This window comes from Bos grunniens, chromosome 12 (assembly GCF_055505025.1).
Source record: "Bos grunniens cultivar Pamir isolate PY7600 chromosome 12, Bosgru_T2T1.0, whole genome shotgun sequence".
Classification (NCBI taxonomy): Eukaryota; Metazoa; Chordata; class Mammalia; order Artiodactyla; family Bovidae; genus Bos; species Bos grunniens.
The window spans coordinates 44,928,540-44,952,579 of record NC_141176.1 but is presented as its reverse complement, the minus strand read 5'-3'; positions in this window follow the sequence as shown (position 1 = coordinate 44,952,579).

Here is a 24,040-nt window from a genome sequence, read left to right as displayed (position 1 = left end):
TTTTTTTATGTAGTTAAATCTGAATATTCTTGCCACCTATGCTTAATACCTTCTGCTTCTGTTAGGTCCATACTGTTTCTGTCCTTTATTGTGTCCATCTTTGTATGGAATTTCCCCTTGACCAACCTAGATAGCATATTCAAAAGCAGAGACATTACTTTGCCAACAAAGGTTCATCTAGTCAAGGCTATGGTTTTTCCAGTCATCATGTATGGATGTGAGAGTTGGAATGTGAAGAAGGCTGAGCGCTGAAGAATTGATGCTTTTGAACAGTGGTGTTGGAGAAGACTCTTGAGAGTCCCTTGGACTGCAAGGAGATCCAACCAGTCCATTCTGAAGGAGATCAGCCCTGGGATTTCTTTGGAGGGAATGATGCTAAAGCTGAAACTCCAGTACTTTGGCCACCTCATGCGAAGAGTTGATTCACTGGAAAAGACTCTGATGCTGGGAGGGATTGGGGGCAGGAGGAGAAGGGGACGACAGAGGATGAGATGGCTGGATGGCATCACTGACTTGATGGATATGAGTCTGGGTGAACTCTGGGAGTTGGTGATGGACAGGGAGGCCTGGCGTGCTGCGAGTCATGGGGTTGCAAAGAGTCGGACACGACTGAGCGACTGATCTCTAATCTGATCTCTAATTTTCTTGAAGAGATGTCTAGTTTTTCCCATTCTATTGTTTTCCTATATTTCTTTCTATTGATCACTGAGGAAGGCTTTCTTATTTCTCCTTGGTATTCCTTGGAGCTCTACATTCAAATGGAAATATCTTTCCTTTTCTCCTTTGCTTTTAGCTTCTCTTTTCTCAGGTATTTGTAAGGCATCCTCAGACAAAGATTGTGCATTTTTGCATTCCTTTTTCTTAGGGATGATCTTGAATACTGCCTCCTGTAAAATGTCTGAAACTCCATCCATAGTTTTTCAGGCACTTTGTCTATCAGATCTAACATTTTGAATCATTTCTCACTTCCACTCTATAATTGTAAGGGATTTGATTTAGGTCAACCTGAATGGTCTAATGGTTTTCCCTACTTTCTTCAACTAAAGTCTGAATTTCTGAGTTTTGCAATAAGTAGTTCATGATTTGAGCCACAGTCAGCTCCCAGTCTTGTTTTTGCTGACTGTATAGAGCTTCTCCATCTTCGATTGCAAAAGAAAATGAATAATCTGATATCGCTATTGACCATCTGGTGATGTCCATGTGTAGAGTCTTCTCTTGTGTTGTTGGAAGAGGGTGTTTCCTATGACCACCAGTTTGTTCTCTTGGCAAAACTCTGTTGGCCTTGGCCCTGCTTCATTTTATACTCCAAGGCAAAATTTGCCTGTTATTCCAGGTATCTCTTGGCTTCCTACTTTTGCATTCCAGTCCCTTATGATGAAAGCAACATTTTTGGGGGTGTTAAGTCTGGAATGTCCTGTAGGTCTTCATAGAACTATTCAGTTTCAGTTTCTTCAGCATTACTGGTTAAGGCATAGACTTGGATTATTGGGATATTGAATAGTTTGCCTTGGAAACAAACAGAGATCATTCTGTCATTGTTGAGATTGTATCCACTCAAGTATTGCATTTTGGACTCTCTTGTTAACTATGATGGCTACTCCATGTCTTCTAAGGGATTCTTGTCCATAGTAGTAGATATAATTGACTTCCGAATTAAATTTGCCTGTTCAAGTCCATTTTAGTTCAGTGATTTCTAAATTGTCGATGTTCACTTTTGCCCTCTCTTGTTTGACCATTTCTAATTTACCTTGATCCATGGACCTCACATTCCAGGTTCCTATGTAGTATTGCTCTTTACAGCATCAGACTTTACTCCCATTACCAGTCACATCTAATGCTGTGTTGTAAATCGGAACTAATATAATATTGTAACTCAGCTAAACCTAAATAAAAATTTTCAAAATTAAAAAAAAATAAAATAATATAACTGTGTGGTGTTTTCACTTTGGCTCTGTCTCTTCATTCTTTCTGGAGTTATTTCTCCACTCTCCTCCAGTAGCATAATGGGCACCTACCGACCTGGGGAGTTCATCTCAGTGTTATATCTTTTTGCCTTTTCATACTGTTCATGGGGTCCTCAAGGCAAGAATCTTGAAGTGGTTTGCCATTCCCTTCTCTAGTGGACCGCATTTTGTCAGAACTTTTCACCATGTCCTATCCATCTTGGGTCACCCTACATGACATGGCTCATAGTTTCTTTGAGTTAGACAAGGCTGTGGTCCATGTGATCATTTTGATTAGTTTTCTGTGATTGTGGTTTTCATCCTTCTGCCCTCTGATGGATAAGGGTAAGAGGCTTATGGAAGCTTCCAGATAGGAGAGGCTGACTCTGGAGGAAACTGGGTCTTTTTTAATGGGTGGGGTAATACTCAGTAAATCTTTAATCCAGTTTTCTGTTGATAGATGGGGCTGTGTTCTCTCACTGTTGTTTGACCTGAGACCAAACTATGATGGAGATAATGAAGATAATGGTAACCTCCTTCAAAGTGTCCCATGCTTAGATTGCCTCACTCAATGTTCCCAATCCTCAGCAGGCCACAGCCAAAGCATGCCTCTGCTGGAGACTCCTGGACACTCAGAGGAAAGTCTGGCTCAATCTCCTTTAGGGTCACTGCTCCTTTCTCCTGGGTCCTGGTGCACACAAGGTTTTCTTTGTGCCCTCCAAGAGTCTATTTCTCCAATCCTGTGCAAGTTCTGGAATCAAATGCCACTGGCCTCCAAAGTCAAATTCCCTGGGTGTTCTCAGTCCCTTTGCCAGATCCCCGGGTTGGGAAATCTGTTGTGGGTCCCAGAACTTTCTTAACATTGTGAGAGTTTATTTGGTATTATTGTTCTGCAGTTTTTGGGTCATCTAATTGGCAGCTCTGTGGTGGGGTTAATGGTGACCCCCTCTAAGAGGGCTTATGCCACACATTGTGTGACCCAGGTCTGCCACATCCAGAGCCCCTGCCCTTGTGGCAGGACACTGCTCATCTGTACCTCCGCAGGAGACACTCAGACAATCAAAGGCAGGTCTGGCTCAGTCTCTGTGGGATCTCTGGTTTATGGTGTGCACAAAGTTTTGTTGGGCATCTCTGGCGGGTATGAGGTTTGATTCTAAAAGCAATTTCGCCCCTCTTACCATCTTACTAGGGCTTTGCCTTTGCCCTTGGACGCGGGGTATCTTTTTTTGGTGGGATCCAACATTCTTCTGTTGATGGTTGTTCAGCAGCAAGTTGTAATTTTGGAGTTCTCACAGGAAGAGATAAATGCATGTCCTTCTACTCTGCCATCTACAACAAGTTAACATGTACTAGGTAGATAAGCTAGGAAAGTGAAAATAATTCAGAATATGGAGAAGAGTGTGGAGGTTCCTTAAGAAACTGGAAATAGAACTGCCGTAAGACCCAACAATTCCAGTGCTTGGCATACACACTGAGGAAACCAGAATTGAAAAAGACACGCATACGCCAATGTTCATCACAGCACTGTTTACAATAGCTAGGATGTGGAATCAGCCTAGATGTCCATTAGCAGACAAATGGATAAGAAAGCTGTGGTACATATACACAATGGAATATTACTCAGCTATTAAAAGGAACACATTTGAATCAGTTCTAATGAGGTAGTTGAAACTGGAGCCTATTATGCAGAGTGAAGTAAGTCAGAAAGAAAAACAACAATATAGTATATTAATGCATATATATGTGTAATTTAGAAAGATGACAATGATGACCCTATATGCAAGACAGCAAAAGAGGCACAGATATAAAGAACAGACTTTTGGATTCTGTGGGAGAAGGCAAGGGTGGGATAATTTGAGAGAATAGCATTGAAACATTTATATTGCCACATGTGAAATAGATCATCAATCCAAATTTGATGCATGAAACAGGGCACTCAAAGTCGGTGCACTGGGACAACCCTGAGAGGTGGGATGGAGAGGGAGGTGGGAGATGGGTTCAGGATGGGGGACACATGTACACCCATTGCTGATTCATGTCAATGTATGGCAAAAACCACTACAATATTGTAAAGTAATTAGCCTCCAATAAAAAAAAAAAAGACAGAATACCCTCTCTCTCATGTATGTGTGAGTGTGTGTGTATATAAGGGCTAATTCAGGTATCTTGGATATACTACACACTTTTTTTTTTTATCAGAAGTAAACTTTAAAATATTGAATTTAATATGAAAAGCTTATATGCTTTATCTCAGGTATTGTTTAGCTCCTTATGCATTTTAATGATTGCTTATAACTAGCAAGGTTATTTATTATTGTTATTGTTGTTCAGTCACGCAGTGGTGTCCAACTCTGTGAGCCCATGGACTGCAGCACTCCAGGCCTCCCTGTCCCTCACCATCTCCAGAATTCGTCCAAGTTCATGTTCATTGCATCGGTGATGCTGTCCAGCCACCTCATCCTCTAATGCCCACTTCTCATTCTGCCTTCAATCTTTCCCAAGATCAGGGATTTTTCCAGTGAGTAATCTGTTTGCATCAGTTTCAGCTTCAGTTTGTGCTTCAGTTTCAACATCAGTCCTTCCAGTGAATATTCAGGTCTTATCTCTCTTAAGATTGACTGATTTGATCTTCTTTCTGTCCAAGGGACTTTCAGTAGTCTCCAGTGGCACAGTTTGAAGGCATCAATTATTTGGCATTCTGCCTTCTTTACAGTCCAGATTTCACAACTGTACATGACCACCGGGAAGACAATAGCCTTCACTATAAAGACCTTTGTCAACAGAGTAATGTCTCTGCTTTTCAACACACTGTCTAGGTTTTTCATCTTTTTCCTGCCAAGAAGCGACTGTCTTCTCATTTCATGGTTGCAGTCACCATCCGCAGTGACTTAGGAGCCTAAGAAGAGGAAATCTGCCACTACTTCCACATTTTCCCCTTTAGTTGCCATGAAGTAATGGGGGCAGGAGAAGGTGATGTCACCCCACTCCAGTACTCTTGCCTGGAAAATCCCATGGATGGAGGGGCCTGGTGGGCTGCAGTCCATGGGGTCACAAAGAGTCAGACATGACTGAGTGACTTCACTTTAATGGGGGCAGATGCCATAATCTTAGTTGTTGTTGTTGTTTTTTTAATAGTTAACTTAAGCAGATTCTTTCATTCTCCTCCTTCAACCTCATCAAGAGGCTCTTTAGTTCCTCTTTGCTTTCTGCCATTTGAGTGGTATCATCCATATATCTGAGGTTGTTGCTGTTTCTCTCGCCTACCTTGATTCCAGCCTGTAACTCATCCAGCTCACATTTCTTATGATGTGCTCAGCATATAGGTTAAACAAACAGGGTGACAGCAGAGAACCCTGTCATACTCCATTCTCAATCTTGAACCAATCAGTTGTTTCATACAGGATTCTAACTGTTGATTCTTGATATGCATACAGGAGACAGGTAAGATGGTCTGGCGTTCCTATCTCTCTAAAAACTTTCCACAGTTTGTCATGACTTTGGTTAAAGTCAAAGGCTTTAGCCCAGTTCATGAAACAGGTGTATATATATATATATACATGTATATATATATACATGTATGAAACAGATATATTTTTTTCCCTGAAATTCCTTTGCTTTCTCAAATGTTGGCAATTTGATCTCTAGTTCCTTTTCCTTTTCTAAACTCAGCTTGGACATGTGGAATTTCTTGGTTAGCATAATGCTGAAACTTAGCATGCAAGATTACAAGTCTGACCTTGTTAGCATGGGAGCGGAGTGATAATAAATATGCAGCTCCCCCTTCAAGGATCACTGCCTTGTCATGGTGAAGGGGCTTGAGTAACTCAAATTGAGTTATGAGAAGCTATGAGCCATGCCATGCAGGGTCATCAAGATGGACAGGTCATAGCAGAGAGTTCTGACAAAATGTGAACCACTGGAGGAGGGAATAGCAAACCAGTCCAATACACTTGCCATGAAAACCTCATGAACTGTATGAAATATATATTTATTATTACTAGCTGCTTATTTCTATCAGTCCTCATCTCTCAGTTTTAAAAGACAGAAAGTCACTTTCATTAGACCTCTATTTGTCATCAAAATTCTATCTTAATGGTTTGAATGGGATTATTGGCTATTCCTACCATTCGTTTTGGTAATACACAGTAAGCAACTACTCAACAGAGGATGAAGACAATAACAAAATGTTGTGTGTGTTTAGGACAAAAGCTTCAGGAAATGTTGTTGGTATCAATTCTAGTGACGTTTTAGGGGCATTCCACAGTGCTCCCCCAATATTTGAGTTACCCAAAGAAAATGGAGTGGAAAACAGGTCACTTTGCAACAAGTACCTTTCCTCAATAGACAATTCTATTTTTAGAAATAAATATATGGATCTTCTTTGGGGAATTTTTTCTTTCTGTCCATTAATTTCTACCTTTTTCTAGGTCTGAATCTGAATATTTCATCACTACCCTCCTCCATAAATAGCTCTTGCCCTACAATGGGGGTGGAGAATTAGCTTAAATGGTTGAGTGCTCACTTAGTATGCAAGAGGTAGCAGGATGGATGCCTGCATTTTCCAGCTTGGGCTTCAAAGGTCAATTGGTAAAGAATCTACCTTCAGTGCAGGAAACCCCAGGTTGATTCCTGGGTTGGGAAGATTCACTGAAGAAGGGATAGGCTTCCCACTCCAGTATTCTTGGGCTTCCCTGTGGCTCAGCTGGGTAAGGAATCTGCCAGCAATGCGGGAGAGCTGGATTTGATCCTTGTGTTGGGAAAGTCACCTGGAGAAGGGAAAGGCTACTCACTCCAGTATTCTGGCCTAGAGAATTCCATGGACTGTATCCCATGTCCATGGGGTTGCAAAGAGTTGGACATGACTGAGTGACTTTCACTATAATGGTAATCAGCTAGTGGTTCAGACTGTAAAGAATCTGCCTGCAAAGCAGGAGACTGAGGTTCCCTGGGTTGGGACTAATGCAGTCCCTGGGTTGCGACTATACCCTGGAGAAAGGCTTGGCGACTCATTCCAACATTCTTGCCTGGAAAATTCCACGGACAGAGGAGCCTGGCGGTTTACACTCCATAGGGTCACAAAAAGTTGGACAAGACTGAACTGTTAACACTTTCACTTTCAACAATGGTAGCTGAGGCAAAGCACTTTTCTCTCCTTTTTTGTTTCCCATGTTTGCAGAGACTTTATTATATCACTGACTATAAGGAAGAATATTATTCCAATGTAACATATTGGGAAAATAAAGCTGAAATGTTACATATTGGCTTCTGTCTGTAGGTAGAACAGGAGTTAAAAGTCTGTTGTTCATTCCCAATCTGTAAAATTTAGTAAGTCAATTAAATATTTTGTTATTATTGTTTTCTTTTTTTTTAACAACTTACTATTTTAGGCAATCTCAAGGCTAACACTTGGCATATCAGGATAGAGGTTTTGGAAAATTTTATTTCACTGCGTGAATCTCCAGCTACCCCTTTGAATGGAATACATTATAAATCTTGAGGAAGGAAAGAGCTTCTGAACCATAGTAACTCATTGAGTCAAAGGCTTTTTTCTTATTGCCCACCAATGTTAACTCTGCTGTATATCAAATGTTCTTCTGTTGAGAAAATTCTAAGAAAAAAAATAGGACCAAAACAACACAAAACAAAAATCTTAAGATTAATCTGCTATTCTTTATGAAACATCCAATGAAGATGGCTGTGGAGCTCTAAGAAGGAAAGCCTTGAGTCATTTGTAAATGTACAACAGAGTTTTCTACATGTGCAACAGTTTAATACTACTTTTCTAAAACATTCTTCCTTTAGTCTGTTCACTAAAATGGCATGTAAGGGGATTATTAAGAATTCACCATAGTAACAAACTAACCTAAAAAAAAGATAAATTCCTAATCAATATTGATCATTGAAATTAACTTCAGTTTATACACTGAGAATACTATATTACTATGATCTTAATACTCTGTGCTCTTTTGGGGGGTAAGGTGGCTAATAATTAATGTTCTAAATTGTATCATTTTAATCTTTTTCAATCTTTTGGTTGCAGGTAAAGAAATGCAGAATATACAGAAATGATGAGAAGTCAATTCTAGAGGGTGTATATGTCTAAACAGGGAGAAAAAATATACATGAAAGATAATTTATGAACTTCTAGACAACCCTTATAATTCATGAACATTGAATGAATGTATTATAAGTACCTTTAAAGGTGTTATGTAGTGTTATTTGGGGAAGACTGTCAGTGCAAGGAAGATGCATCTCTATATGTGGCTACGTGCTGTGTAATGTAAATGTCAGATGGTACATGCACAGTATTTAGCTAATGAAACAGTTCTTGCTGTTGCTCCCTTGGCAAAGAGAAGTGATGTGGTATAGAGAGAATTTCTCAACAACCCTGAGGCATATGTAAATGAGATTAATGATGGGAGTGAGTCTTAAAATGAAATTATCCATAGCTTACGTTTTATGTTTGAAGAAAACTAGATTGTTTTCATTTTTAATAAATGTGTCATTATATTAAGTAATTTTAATAGAAATAGATCTGAAAAATTGTTCTCAGAGCTTGTCAGTGAAATTAACTATGAAGATTCTCAAGAAACTAAATTTGTTATTAAAAAGCATGCAGTTATCTACTAAATGAGTCAATTATGAATCTCTGGGATTCAGAAGAGAGGGGATTGAAAGAAGCAATAAACACAAAAGGGCTTCAAAGAAAACACCCTGTAGATCCATTTTTTCTTTTCCCTGATTCAGAAAACCAAGAAATCATAAGAAAATAACTTGGATGGATAGTTATACTTTTCTATCTAAATCTAAGAGACAGCAGGTACTGAGACAGTCAAAGAAAAGCAGGCAACCCTCACAAATTATGTCTTACAGATGAGCCTGTGTTAAAATGTGTGAGCTAACTGAAAGATCTATCTTCTGGATTTCTATTGTCTCTGCTACCCTTTCTATTTACATTACACTCTAAGTCTGAAGTATTTTGCAGAGATAGACGTTTTGTATTTTTTGCTTTACCCAACAAATATCAAATTCATGTGTGTATATATATATATATATATATATATATATATATACATACACACACATATATAACAATTAACAATTATGAGTATTTTAAGTTTAAAAAATTAAATTTTATATACATTATATTTTAGACTATAATTATAAATTACACAATAAAATTTCATATATATAATTTATAGGTTTAAATATAATATATAAAATTTCATTTCACTTTTCAATGGTAAGTATAGTACTTGCGTTGTTTATGAATGAGAGTACTCCTCTTTTTTCTTCTAAGCCTAATATTTTATATTACTTAAGATTTAGGATTCATTTGTTGATATTAACATGCCAAAGGAACTCTGAATGCTCATGAATTTATGTTTATGTTTTAAATATTACTTTGATATCAACCGGAGAAGGCAATGGCACCCCACTCCAGTACTCTTGCTTGAAAAATCCCATGGACAGAGGAGGCTGTAAGGCTGCAATCCATGGGGTCACTAAGAGTCGGACACAACTGAGCGACTTCACCTTCACTTTTCACTTTCATACATTGGAGAAGGAAATGGCAGCCCACTCCAGTGTTCTTGCCTGGAGAATCCCAGGGACAGGGGAGTCTGGTGGGCTGCCGTCTATGGGGTCGCACAGAGTCAGACACGACTGAAGTGACTTAGCATTGATATCAACATTTTAGTGACAATTATCCTTTAATTCACTTCCTAGTTGTTTTGAAGGTAAGAAATGGCAAAACACCAGTTTGAGAGATACATGAATTTGATATTTGTTGAGTAAAGCAAAAAATACATTTAAAAGTATCAATGTAGACAATTATATACCTTAATAAAAAGATTTGATTTTTTAAATTTTTTATTACACAGTAGTTACAATTTTAGTTCATTATTTATATTTAATACTTAAATTATTATATCAAGTTTTCTGATCATGAATTTTCTATGCCATAAATTTGTTTCCCTTGTTAGAGATTCAGATGTACATTGAGGAAATCTTCTTCTTAGAACATATTTATAACACTAGCTATTAAGTTAAAAGGTATAATCCTCTTATCACAGGGAGGGAATAACAAGATAGGTCTACTTCAAAATGAATTTATTACTGCCTAATGTATATGTCAAATGCTTTGTAAAATTTAGAAAAGAACTCTCATAAATTTGAGATTTCCAATGTATGAAAAATTTGGAGGCTACATACATATTTCTAAAGAGAGAAATAAGAATGAAATATATTTCATTACCAAAAGCATAACAAAGACTAGATCCCAGCTTACTCATGAAAAATGTTTGAAGCCTTTATGTTGTTGTTGTTTAATTGCCAAGTCGTGTCTGACTCCTCATGCTCCCATGGACTGCAAAATGCCAGGCTTCCCTGTCCCTCTCCATCTCCTGGAGTTTGCCCAAGTTCATGACTATTGCATCAGTGATGCCACCCAACCATCTCATCTTCTGTTACCCTCTTCTCCTGCCTTCAAGCTTTCCCAGCATCAGAGTCTTTTCCATTGTGTTGGCTATTCACATCAGACGGGCAAAGTATTAGAGCTTCAGCTTCAGCTGCAGTCTTTCCAATGACTATGAAGGTTGATTTCCTTTAAGTTTGACTGATTTGACATCCTTGCTGTCCAAGGAACTCTTAAGAGTCTTCTCCAGCACCACAGTTGGAAAGCATCAATTCTTTGGTGTTCTGCCTTCTTTATGGCCCAGCTCTGACAACCATATAGAAAGGCCATATATAACCTTGACAATTCAGACCTTTGTTTGCAAAGTGATGTCTTTGCTTTTTAACACATTGTTTAGATTTGTCATAGCTTTCCTGCCAAGAAGTAATCATCTTCTAATACCAAGGCTGCAGCATTTATATTTGTTTAAAATTTGCAGAGCCTGTACCAATAATAATGGCAGCTAACATTTACCATTTTCCAAGTGTTTTAGCCATCAGTACAGTTCAGTCGCTCAGTTGTGTCTGACTTTTTGCGACCCCATGAATCGCACCATGCCAGGCCTCCCTGTCCATCACCAACTCCCAGAGTTCACTCAGACTCATGTCCATCGAGTCTGTGAAGTCATCCAGCCATCTCATCCTCTGTCATCCCCTTCTCCTCCTGACCCCAATCCCTCCCAGCATCAAAATCTTTTCCAATGAGACAACACTTCCCATGAGGTGGCCAAAGTATTGGAGTTTCAGCTGCAGCATCAGTCTTTCCAACGAACACCCAGGACTGATCTTTAGGATGGACTCGTTGGATCTCCTTGCAGTCCAAGGGACTCTCAAGAGTCTTCCCCAACACCACCGTTCAAAAGCATCAATTCTTGGGCAGGCATCTTTCTTCACAGACTAGCTCTCACATCCAAACATGACCACTGGAAAAACCATAGCCTTAACTAGACGGACCTTTGTTGGCAAAGTGATGTCTCTGCTTTTTAATATACTATTTAAGTTGGGCATAACTTTCTTTCCAAGGAGTAAGTGTGTTTTAATTTCTTGGCTGCAGTCACCATCTGCAGTGATTTTTGGAGCCCCCCCAAATAAAGTCTGACACTGTTTCCACTGTTTCCCCATCTATTTCCCATAAAGTTATAGGAACAGATGCCATGATCTTAGTTTTCTGAATGTTGAGCTTTAAGCCAAATTTTTTACTCTCCTTTTTCACTTTCATCAAGAGGCTTTTTAGTTCCTCTTCACTTTCTGCCATAAGGGTGGTGTCATCTGCATATCTGAGGTTATTGATATTTCTCCTGGCAATCTTGATTCCAGCTTTTGTTTCTTCCAGCCCAGTGTTTCTCATGATGTACTCTGCATATAAGTTAAATAAGCAGGGTAACAATATACAGTCTTGATGTACTCCTTTTCCTGTTTGGAACCAGTCTATTTTTCCATGTCCAGTTCTAACTGTTGTTTCCTGACCTGCATATAGGTTTCTTAAGAGGCAGGTCTAATGGTCTGGTACTCCCATATCTTTATATCATCTTGGAAATGTTTGAAAAAATACTGAGAATTTTTAATTACATTTTAAATGAGGAAACTAAGTTGTATAGAGTTTAAGTGCCACTCCAAGAAATAGGTAGAAAGTTATGGACAGAGTATAGACTAAGATTTTTATTTTATCGAAGATATTCTTTGATCACTGGGGTGAATGTAGAGGTGAGGATGAATCATACAAAGAGATCAGTACCAAATCATTCTTAAGAGAACAGCAGGAATTTCTTTTTAGTGTTTTATATATCTGAGTCAAGGGCAGCTAGAGCTCAGTTTTTCTCATGACTATATTTACAGTGGCTAGAAAACTAGGCATACAGCAATAATATTTACATTAAATACAAATATTCCTCTTTTTTCAAGACATTCCTACATTTTAGTGTTTCAGAAACTTCATCTTAAATTCAAAAGCTATGTGGATAAATTTCCAGATATTATCATATTTATGAGATAAAATTAGAAGCCTATTCAGTTCAGTTCAGTTCAGTTCCTCAGTCATGTCTGACTCTTTGTGACCCCTTGAATCACAGCACGCAGGCCTCCCTGTCCATCACCGACTTTCGGAGTTCACTCAAAGTCATGTCCATTGAGTCGGTGATGCCATCCAGCCATCTCATCCTCTGTCGTCCCCTTCTCCTCCTGCCCCTAATCCCTCCCAGCATTAGAATCTTTTCCAATGAGTGAACTCTTCGCATGAGGTGGTCAAAGTACTGGAATTTCAGCTTTGGCATCATTCCTTCCAAAGAACACCCAGAGCTGATCTCCTTTAGAATGGACTGGTTGGATCTCCTTGCAATCCAAGGGACTCTCAAGAGTCTTCTCCAACACCACAGTTCAAAAGCATCAATTCTTCGGCACTCAGCTTTCTTCACAGTCCAACTCTCACATCCATACATGACCACAGGAAAAACCATAGCTTTGACTAGATGGACCTTTGCTGCTAGAGTAATGTCTCTGCTTTTGAATATGCTATCTAGGTTGGTCATAACTTTCCTTCCAAGGAGTAAGCGTCTTTTAATTTCATGGCTGCAGTCACCATCTGCAGTGATTTTGGAGCCCCCAAAAATAAAGTCTGACACTGTTTCCTCTTTCCCCATTTATTTGCCATGAAGTGATGGGACCAGATGCCATGATCTTTGTTTTCTGAATGCTGAGCTTATTACCTTTTCTCAAAATGTTTTTGATGTTGATATTTTAATAATCAAAAATCATTGATGAAATTCTTATTGAAATTTATCTTTTTAACAAATATTTTATCTTATGAGAATATAGATTTTTCTAGTCATAAACCAAAAAATGAACTTTAAATTAAATAAAAAATATCTGCTATCTCTGACAAAACTTCAAGTTATTTGTAAGTAGCATGATAGTATATTCCATATAAGAACCAAAGAGTAGCTCTAGTGAGAGCAAGAATTGATCAGAATTGATCAGAAAATAGAGACATATTAATTGTCAAGAAATTTCAGTAGCACAAAAAGATGGAAACTACCATTGTTGTCAACATGTGATTCAAAGTCATGAATAAGCTAACTGTTACCTAGGTATGCTATGAGAATAGTAAAAGATGAGTTAGATTTTAAGCAGTTAAGCTTGAGTAAGCCCCCAAACTTGTTTTCAATGCAGAAATACCAAAACAAAGCAAGGCAAATGCAATATGTTAAGAAAACCTTATTGCAATTACTCCTTGCATTAATCAGGGTTTTCTAGAGAAACAGACTCAATAGTCTGTTTCAATAGAAACAATCTCAATATACACTCATATATATATACACACAGATATATATGTACAAATATATGTATTATTGTGTTACTATTGATATTAATTAAATGTTAGCTATTGAAATACTATATACATGTTTCTATGAATGCATTAAAATTTATTATAAGAAATTATCTCACATGATTATGGTTCCAAAATCTCTGTTAACCTGGAGATCCAGGAGAGCTAATGATGTAGTTTTAGTCCAAAGTCCAATAGGCTTGAAATATAGGAAGAACTGATGTTTCAATTCAGGTTCAAAAGAAGGAAGAAGCCAAGGCCTTGGTTGGAAGGCAATTGGATAGGAGGAATTCCTCTCTTTTCACAGGTGGATCAGCATTTTTGTCTTATTCAGGTATTCAACTGATTGGATTGGGCTCACACACATTAAGAAGGGCAGTCTGCTTTTCTTGAACTACTAATTTCAGATGTTAGTCTCATTCAAAAACACCTTCCCAGACATAATGTTTGACCAAAAATCTGGACACCCTATGGCTCAGTCAAACTCATATATAAAGTTAACCATCACACTGCCATCACACCTTCAAGCATGCATCCTATAAAATTTGGATTCTCTTTCAAATTTCACACACTCTCTAATAAACATTCAATGTATCAAATCAACTTCTTAAACAGTTTGTGAATAAGTCTAATTTGTGCTCCACTATTTCTTCAATATATGTAGAATCTGTAATTGTTTGCTTCAAGTTTTAAAAAACTGTGTGTAAAGGATTTCTTCATACAAGGCACCATTGTTACTAAAACACTTTTGAGAAAATATTATCTAAAAAGCATTTGAAACATGTATAGACATATTAATTGTGGCATTATTTGCAATATAAATATTATAAAACAGTCTAAGTTCCCACTGGTGGTGGCTGAGGAGTTGTGTACATTCTTATAGATGTATAAAGTGAAATACATTCATTCTTTAGGAGACAAACTGGAAGACTGACAGAAATAACAACCAACTAAAACAAAGCAAAGCAAACTAACAATCACAAGTGCATGTGTGTTCAGTTACTTCAGTCCTGTCCCACTCTTTGAGACCCTATAGCCAGAGTTCCTGCAAAATAGAATTATAATCGTCTCATTTTGCTACAAAATTAAATGTTGTTTCTGTTATACACACACACACACAGGTTGCACATGTATACAGTTTTGGCATGTCATTCAAAGTCTCTCAACTCAGTTTTCCAAATTCCCTCTCCTATACCTGTATGTACATTACATTCCAGTTGTTGACTAAGTATTGATTGTTTATTCCTTGAATATGACCTTTAATTTACAAATAATGGCTTTTGCCCACACTAACCATTCAGTTTCAATATATTTTTAACCCAATTCTGCCTTTTGAAATCCTATTAATTTTTTTTAAAGGTAAACTCATATGTGGTCTCTTTGAGGGAGCTTTTCACATCGCAATAGAATTTCTCAAGCTTGGAAATATATATATTTTGAAGCAGGTAATTATTTGTTGTAAGGACTGTCTTGTGCATTGTAGAATACTTGCAACATCCTTATCTTCTACTCTCTATATAGCATAACCCCTTCTATAATTTTGAAACATAAAAATATATCCAGAAATTGCCAAATATTTATTATATAAGGAAGTGTTGGTGTGCAAAATTGCCCCTAGCTGAGAACCACTGCCCTGGAAAAGGAGTATATCTCTCAGTCTTTACATTCCTATAGTACTTTATTTTTGCTTCTGTCTTGGCATCAGTTCAGTTCAGTTCAGTTCAGTCGCTCAGTCGTGTCCGACTCTTTGCGACCCCATGAATCGCAGCACACCAGTCCTCCCTGTCCGTCACCAACTCCCGGAGTTCACACAGACTCACGTCCATCGAGTCAGTGATGCCATCCAGCCATCTCATCCTCTGTCATCCCCTTCTCCTCCTGCCCCCAATCCCTCCCAGCATTGGTCTTTTCTAATGAATCAACTCTTCCCATGAGGTGGCCAGAGTACTGGAGTTTCAGCTTTAGCATCATTCCTTCCAAAGAAATCCCAGGGCTGATCTCCTTCAGAATGGACTGGTTGGATTTCTTTGCAGTCCAAGGGACTCTCAAGAGTCTTCTCCAACACCACAGTTCAAAAGCATCAATTCTTCGGCGCTCAGCCTTCTTCACAGTCCAACTCTCACCTCCATACATGACCACAGGAAAAACCATAGCCTTGACTAAATGAATCTTTGTTGGCATTTCAGTTAGCTGAGCATTTAGTAGACTCTCCTATTTTGTGTGAGGAACTGCACTTAATGTATGATTGTTACACTATGTTGTATAAACAATATTTTTGACATTATGGGTGTACTGTTTCTGATATATAATTACATTCCAATGCTCATTCACTATGTTTAAAGATAAATTAAGATTCATTAATAATAATGAAACAATTTGTTGCTGTTGCAATTAAGTTACGTATTAGTAGCTGTAAGCTTGCAACGTCAGGGTTCCAGAGGCTGTTTGATGTTCTCTCAGCTTTCTATGGAGAAGGCAATGGCACCCCACTCCAGTACTCTTGCCTGGAAAATCCCGTGGAAGGAGGAGCCTAGTAGGCTGCAGTCCATGGGGTTGCAAAGAGTCGGACACGACTGAGTGACTTGACTTTCACTTCATGCATTGGAAAAGGAAATGGCACCCCACTCCAGTGTTCTTGCCTGGAGAATCCCAGGAATGGGGGAGCCTGGTGGGCTGCCGTCTCTGGGGTCGCACAGAGTCGGACATGACTGAAGCGACTTAGCAGCAGCAGCATATTTCTATCTTTAAAAAATAGCCACCAAATGGATAGTGGTGCTGTACTTTGGTAAAAATGGCTCACTTAGTTATAGCGTAGCTGATTAAAACAAAGATGAGTATGCCTTATGACTTGATTAATAATTATATACAACAAGCACACTCTTTTTATTAATAAAAGAGCTAAGATATGTATTAGGTTAAAGACTAATTCTCAGCTTCTAAGTGTAATTCCAAGTAGGTTCCTTTTTCTATATATATATCTACAAATATGTAATGACCACTAAATGCAAGAACAGATAACAAAATACAGATAACAGATAACAAAAACTGATAACAAATCCAAACAGATAACAAATTTCATTACTTCCTGTTTAATATTTATCACTGCTTAATCTAAACTTTTCTAGCTATAGTGCTGAAAAAGTATCAGTTTTAAACTGAGTCCCTCTTGTTAGCAGAAACCTTTTCATTACATGTATAGGGTTTTACTCCTTTGAACTTAAAAGCAAAGTAAAATACACACTAGAAGACACTCTTACAACTTACTCTTAATTCACTCAATCTGCTAAATATTAAAAATGTTTTAATATATGTTTTTGTCACTATTGTCTGCTTATATTGCTATTGAATAAATGAATACTAAATTACAGTGCGGAGGAGATTTTAGAGCCCATAAATACTGACATCAGGGGAAGAAAGAGTTTCTAGTTGACAGGTGACATAGATAAAAGAAGTAAAAGTTACATTTCTACATTTCTCTGTGTTTATTATGACAGTAATATTTGGATTACATTGAATCAATACTAAAAATTTCACTATTTTCTGTATAAAAATAGCAGAAAAACCCATTATGTGCTGTGGGAATCATTTTTACCTTATATAGGTTTAATTTAAAAAAATTGAAAAAGTACTTTCATATAAGTTAAATACTAATATTTGAATAGCCCATCCATATATATGCACTCACATCTCAGTATTCTTGACTCACATATAACAGCTAATCATAAAATACTAAAAGTAATGCAGAAGTTTATAGATAAACTCTCTGGTTCTCTGAGGCTTCAGTCTTATTTTGTGAAAACTAAACTGCAGAGATGGATGAAATTACAGTTTGAGGATGAGTGAAGATTCTGGTAATGGCATTGTCCTTTGTGCTATAGAGGGTGGATCATCTCTTGAAGACCAAGTGCCTCAGTTCAGTTCAGTCGCTCAGTCATGTCTGACTCTTGCAACCCCATGAATCGCAGCACGCCAGGCCTCCCTGTCCATCACCAACTCCTGGAGTTCATCCAGACTCAAGTCCATCGAGTCAGTGATGCCATCCAGCCATCTCATCCTCTGTTGTCCCCTTCTCCTCCTGCCCCCAATCCCTCCCAGCATCAGAGTTTTTTCCAGTGAGTCAACTCTTCACATGAGGTGGCCAAAGTATTGGAGTTTCAGCTTTAGCATCATTCCTTCCAAAGAAATCCCAGGGCTGATCTCCTTCAGAATGGACTGGTTGGATCTCCTTACAGTCCAAGGACTCTCAAGAGTCTTCCCCAACACCACAGTTCAAAAGCATCAATTCTTCAGTGCTCAACCTTCTTCATAGACCAACTTTCACATTCATACATGACCACAGGAAAAACCATAGCCTTGACTAGACGAACATTTGTTGGCAAAGTAATGTCTCTGCTTTTGAATATGCTGTCTAGGTTGGTCATAACTTTCCTTCCAAGGAGTAAGCGTCTTTTAATTTCATGGCTGTAGTCACCACTGCAGTGATTTTGGAGCCTCCCAAAAATAAAGTCTGACACTGTTTCCACTGTTTCCCCATCTATTTCCCATGAAGTGATGGGACTGGATGCCATGATCTTCGTTTTCTGAATGTTGAGCTTTAAGCCAACTTTTTCACTCTCCACTTTCACTTTCATCAAGAGGCTTTTTAGTTCCTCTTCACTTTCTGCCATAAGGGTGGTGTCATCTGCATATCTGAAGTTATTGATATTTCTCCCAGCAATCTTGATTCCAACTTGTGTTTCTTCCAGTCCAGCGTTTCTCATAATGTACTCTGCATATAACTTAAAGAAGCAGGGTGACAATATACATCCTTGACGTACTCCTTTTCCTATTTGGAACCAGTCTGTTGTTCCATGTCCAGTTCTAACTATTGCTTCCTGACCTGCAAACGAATTTCACAAGAGGCAGATCAGGTGGTCTGGTATTCCCATCTCTTTCAGAATTTTCCACAGTTTATTGTGATCCACAAAATCAAAGGCTTTGGCATAGTCAATAAAGCAGAAATAGATGTTTTTCTGGAACTCTCTTGCTTTTTCCATGATCCAGCAGATGTTGGCAATTTGATCCCTGGTTCCTCTGCCTTTTCTAAAACCAGCTTGAACATTTGGAAGTTCACGGTTCACATATTCCTGAAGCCTGGCTTGGAGAATTTCGAGCATTACTTTACTCGTGTGTGAGATGAGTGCAATTGTGCGGTAGTTTGAGCATTCTTTGGCTTTCCCTTTCTTTGGGATTGGAATGAAAACTGACCTTTTCCAGTCCTGTGGCCACTGCTGAGTTTTCCAAATTTGCTGGCATATTGAGTGCAGCACTTTCACAGCATCATCTTTCAGGATTTGAAATAGCTCAACTGGAATTCCATCACCTCTGCTAGCTTTGTTCTGTTCGTAGTGATGCTTTCTAAGGCCCACTTGATTTCACATTCCAGGATGTCTGGCTCTAGGTCAGTGATCACACCATCGTGATTATCTGGGTCATGAAGATCTTTTTTGTACAGTTCTTTAGTGTATTCTTGCCATCTCTTCTTAATATCTTCTGCTTCTGTTAGGTCCATACCATTTCTGTCCTTTATCAAGCCCATCTTTGCATGAAATGTATCTCATTGTTATTTTGATTTGAATTTCTCTAATAATGAGCAATGTTGAGCATTTTTTCATTTGTTTGCTAGCCATCTGTATGTCTTCTTTGGAGAAATGCTTGTTTAAGTCTTTTGCCCACTCTTTGATTGGGTTGTTTGTTGTTCTGGTATTAAGTTGTATGACCTGCTTGTATATTTTGGAAACTAATTATTTGCCAGTTGTTATCTTTGCTATTATTTTATCTAATTCTGAGAGTTGTCTTTTCACCTTGTTTGTAGTTTCCTTTTCTGTGTAAAATTTTTTAAGTTTAATTAGGTCCCACTTATTTTTGTTTTTATTTCAATTATTCTAGGAGGTGAGTCATAGAACTTGCTTTGATACATTTCTTCTTCTTGATAGGTATATTGCTATTAATGTCACAGTTCTCCATGGCATTCAAGTTTTTATCATCTTAGATCATTTGTTTCAATCAAAACTATTTCCCAGTAATGAATTGTGCCCAATATTCAAACAACTTTCTGTTTTTAGTTCTTCTTCTCAACTGTTCCTACCTAAACCTGGCTTCTGAAATTCTCTATTGAGTGACTTTTATAGTCCATATTCCAGATTTCTCTACAAATAAGTGCATGCAATCCAGACTAATAGCTCTAAAACAATGGATTCTAACTTCCCACAGAAAAAAGTTCAAAAATCTGGTGTTCACATCTCTATCTAACCTGAACTTTATCATTTACAATCAACAGAAATCCCTGGATTGAGGACATAAGCCTGATTATCACTTAAAATTTTTGCAAATTGTGTATATTTGCCCAAATTTATTCAAAATTTTTCTTTCCTAAATATTTTAGGGATATTTCCAAAATATTCTTTTCTAAATATTTAAAGTCATTTTCTCATATAGTTTTGCAAGTCTTAAATAGTTAGACTCACAAAATCTTGTATACTCTAAAACATTAACAGGCAAATCTAATTAAAAATAATAGTAGTAATAGAAGAGAAGGAGAAATAGCTTTTTCCAGCATTGTTTTCCACTTTTAACTTACATAAATGATGTTACAAGGGACCTCTATTTGTTGTATTTAGTCCTTTTCTACATTCTTACTTTGCACAAACTCTCCTTCCCACTCAATTATTTTTCACCCTTCTCCTGCATGGAGTGGCTCATCTCCATTCTTGTCACTTTAAAGTGTCCAAAGAGATCAAAATGATCTCTTCTGTGAATGCTATGCTTGGAACTTACTTTTTGGCAATGCAACGTGTCCCAGGCTTTTCTTGTCCTTTTTTCTTGTTCATGGCTCACAATCAGCCATTTCACTAGTAGCCTTTGTTCCTTTTATTTAGAAATTACATTTAGAAACCAAGTATAGCCACTGAGTGTGCTCAGTGCACTTGGGGTGTCCCTGTTTCTCGACTTCCCAGAGGACAAACTAGATAATACTGTGCACATGTCAATATAAAAACATTTATGTTTGTATAAATGTAGATAAATGTAGTTATTATTATTTCTGCACCTGTAGAACTGTATGTAAATTAATATAAACTCAAATTATTTTATATTTTAAAAAGTGTATCTGATAGAATGTACTTACTATGAGCCAAACTTTGGGTTTTTACATACATTTTTAAAAAAATTTGTGCCTCAAAACAACCCAGTTAGATGGCTGCAATTCTTATCCTCATCTTATACATAAAACTAAGGTTAAAAAGATTGTTACACTAATGCAATAGTGTAACTTTGCTGGTTAAATGTAGAAATCCTACATGTTGAAGACAAATTGCAGAGAGGAGAAATAATTGCCTGAAAAGGGAAAACTAAATTCCTTTTCTTCCTTCCTATCTTATTTCCTTTCTTTCTTTCAGAAAAATGTAATATTATTTCTAGACTTTGGGTGAAAATACTTTACCAGAGTGTGAAAAGCATGACTTGCTGTTAAGCTCTTTTTGATTTACAAATACTGTATGAATTACTGTGCTGAAAGTTGCAAGGTTATGATTGGAATTTTAGCAGAATGCTATGATCAATTAACAATGCCTGCCAAGAATACCTGAGGGACAGGTGGCAGTATGTTATATTTAGTAACTCTATTATAACAGACTATTTTCATTATTCCCTGCTTTCAATTAATCATTTAATTCCCTACAACGTAGAATTTAGTGCACTCAACTAATTTTTTAAACTCACCTATGTTTTCAACAAAATTGTAAATGTTATTATGAAAAAAATTTATATCCATCTTGTTCATTTTTATAATCTGGAGTGTCTAGTATACTGCATAGTACATATATGAATTATAAATTGTGAAAACAAAGGTTAAATGTATATCTTATTTTGAAACCTTGTGTGAACAATAGAACCTTAGTAGGTGAATAATATGTTATAGACAAGTTTAAATAACTTAGGACTAATAAAATGTTCTCAAAGGTCATCTGGGAATTGCTACCATCCTAACAGATATTTATATTGAGATGCAAAATGACAGATGAAAATTTCCAATATCAAATTTTTTAATATCAGCTGTAGTAATAGTCCTAGATAACCTCATTATTGCTGCAACAGTTGTAAAGTCAATGGCTTTTAAAGTATATGATGTAATGAATATTCATGTTGTGCAGATAGTAGTGGGAGTGCTTCTAGAACTCCACCTCTTTTCTAATACATTCTGGTCATGTACTGATCTCTCTATGGAGTAAGTATTTCACCTTTATATTAGTTTATTCTTAAATGCACCCAAGCATCGAGATGAATGCTATAAACTTAATATATATGAAATACAGTTATGAAGTATTAGAACAGAATCTTTCATATCTACTGTGGAATCTTACTTTGTTTTTAAAAGTATGCTTCCTTTTTAGGAGAGATAACAGAAACAACTTCTATCACACTCAAAAGCAGCCATCTACTATAGAGAGTAAAACGTGGCAGAGAAAATAGAGTGCACTTCTGTCATGAAATCTACACAGAAAACTATAACCAGTGACATTTTCATTATTTCTGTATGTTAGCCAAAAGCATTAAGATTTGAATGGATTAATTTATTTATATTATCAGAAACTTGAGATAACATAATGCTTTTTGTTCTGTATGCAATATGACCAAGAGAAATTGTTATGAATATGTTTAATTTCTCTGATAAAATGCTAAAGGACAAAATTATCCACCATTGTTGTTTAATGAACAAGATAATTTTGTTTTTAGAATGTATTAAGACATACACAGTGATGGGAATTATGGATAAGCTAAAAACAGTTTAGAAAAATACAATAGATCTTATTTTTCTTTTTAAAAAAAATTTAAAATTTTCTTGTATTTTACAAATTTTATGATAGTGCATTAATTCAATGCCCAGAGAGGTACATATCTGTAAAGCAGTACATTTATCAAGAATATTAAGACAAACATAATTTCTAACAGTCAAAAAAAAAAATAAAAAGAAATCAAGATGTGAGTTCAATCAGAGAATTTCAGGGACAAAAATAATTAAAATTTATTTTTCTTATTGGGATGATATTGTCTAGTAGTGTAGATTTCATTGGGAATTAAAAATTCATACTTCATTTGTTCATTCCTTGCTCTATGGTAGCAATTAAAAAGATATTAAGAATAAAATGTGTTCCCTGAAATGGCATTGTTATTATTCAATTATATGAGAACTTAAGATGATGTTATAATGGATGTATTGAATAGGTAATAATAATTTTGTAGAATTCTAAAAATGCTTAAGATTTTAGTGTATCCTGCTCTTAAAATCAGGTAAGCAGGGTTTCCTTTTGTTTTTTTCTTTTTAATATATGCAAAAAATCCATTGTGGTGGTTTACTACTGAGAATCTCTTTGGCTTCATTTTTGTAAGCCTGGAGGTCAAATTTGGTTGCAGAGAATTCTTAGTCACTCTTATTATTGTCATTTTTTATAACCAGAAGAAGCTAGAAAGGTAGATCCTTTCTCAACTTGTAAATGTCAAGTGGGCTGCTGTTGAAATGCATATTTTCAGTCATAAGTTAAAGTATAAGAATATCTTCAAAGTGTTTCAAATAGAAGATATTTATCATATTTCCACCTGAAAATAGCAGGGCATTCTTGTTAAGATTTTTTTTTTTTTTAACGGTGTCTGCTTGACTTGGGCAACAGATACAGTCTTAATAATTTGTTGACTCTGTGGGAGAGGGACGTGGGGGATGATTTGGGAGAATGGCATTAAAACATGTATAATATCATATAAGAAACGAATCGCCAGTCCAGGTTCCATGCAGGATACAGGAAGCTTGGGGCTGGAGCACTGGGATGACCCAGAGGGATGGTATGGGGAGGGAGCTGGGAGGGGGGTTCAGGATAGGGGACACATGTACACCCGTGGTGGATGCATGTTGATGTATGGCAAAACCAATACAATATTGTAAAGTAAAAAAAAAATAATAATAATTAAAAAAAAAGAATTTTACAGTATAACTCTGTCAAAATGAAACCAGAAGGTTATGACACCATCCTTTCTTTCCTCCTGCTGAGGTGACGACCTAGGTAATTTCAAAATAGCATTTTTTTCCTTACAGAAAAATTGCTGCTAAAATGAAACAAAAGCAAGCTTGCAATTGCTGTCAAAAATACATAATGCCATCTACAATGTTTCACTCAAATAATCATACTCCAATTTTTGCATTCAGGTAACATATTTGAACAAGCAACCCCAGACACACAGTAGAAAATTCTAATGTATAATAGACCACTTCCCTTTCTCTGTACTTTTAAGT